Genomic DNA, 838 nt, shown 5'->3' on the forward strand with positions numbered 1-838 from the left:
TTCTGAGATTTTCGGAATGCATCGTGATTCTCTCTCGAATCGATTCTGAGCTTAGTTTTTAACAGCAGATGGTGCTCCAGGCTAGTCTTAAAGGTGACATATCATGAAAATCGGACTTTTCCAGGTTTTTTTAAGTGCTATAATCAGGTCCCCGGTGTATCTACCAACCAAGGAAACGTGAAAAAGATTAACCCAGTAACTTTGTTTTGGTAAGCCTTTTTCTGCAAGCATCTGAGAAAACGAGTGCGTCTGATTTCGCTCCCTTGGTGACGTCTCATTATCTTGGAGGGATCTCATTATAATATTACCGCCCCTTAATCTGTAAGTTTACACGCATAGCCGTTGTTCACTGACAAGCTGTGCAAAACCACGATCATATTTTGCGCATGTTTTGCGCAGCTTGTCAGTGAACAACGGCTCGGTGTAGTTAATGCTGCTCCATGTGAAAGCCCGCAGGTGATGGAGATTTACCGCTGATTAAAGAACCGGCTTTTCTGACAAGATGCGCGTTAAATATCGCATGCGATTTATTGTGCAGCCCTAGTTGTTGTTGATGTTGTTGTTGTGGTGTTGTATTGTTGTTGTTGTTATGGTGTTGTTGTTGATGTTGTTGTTGTTGTGGTGTTGTATTGTTGTTGTTATGGTGTTGTTGTTGTTGATGTTATGGTGGTGTTGTATTGTTGTTGCTGTTGTTGTTGAGGTGTTGTATTGTTGTTGTTGATGTTATGTGGTGGTGGTGTTGTTGTTGATGTTATGGTGTTGTTGTTGTTGTGGTGTTGTTGTTTTTGATGTTATGGTGGTTTTGTATTGTAGTTGTTGTGGTGTTGTATTGTTGTTG

The 838-nt window shown here is 40.8% G+C and overlaps 1 protein-coding gene across 3 annotated transcripts in view; it reads left to right on the forward strand.

Annotated features, from left to right (window-relative positions):
• The window catches only part of tmem128 (transmembrane protein 128), an 8,695-nt gene that overhangs the window by 2,753 nt on the left and 5,104 nt on the right, over positions 1-838 (forward strand). The gene's annotated exons all lie outside the window — the stretch shown is intronic.

The sequence above is a fragment of the Sinocyclocheilus anshuiensis genome, unplaced genomic scaffold, assembly GCF_001515605.1.
Source record: "Sinocyclocheilus anshuiensis isolate Anshui unplaced genomic scaffold, SAMN03320099.WGS_v1.1 scaffold3745, whole genome shotgun sequence".
Classification (NCBI taxonomy): Eukaryota; Metazoa; Chordata; class Actinopteri; order Cypriniformes; family Cyprinidae; genus Sinocyclocheilus; species Sinocyclocheilus anshuiensis.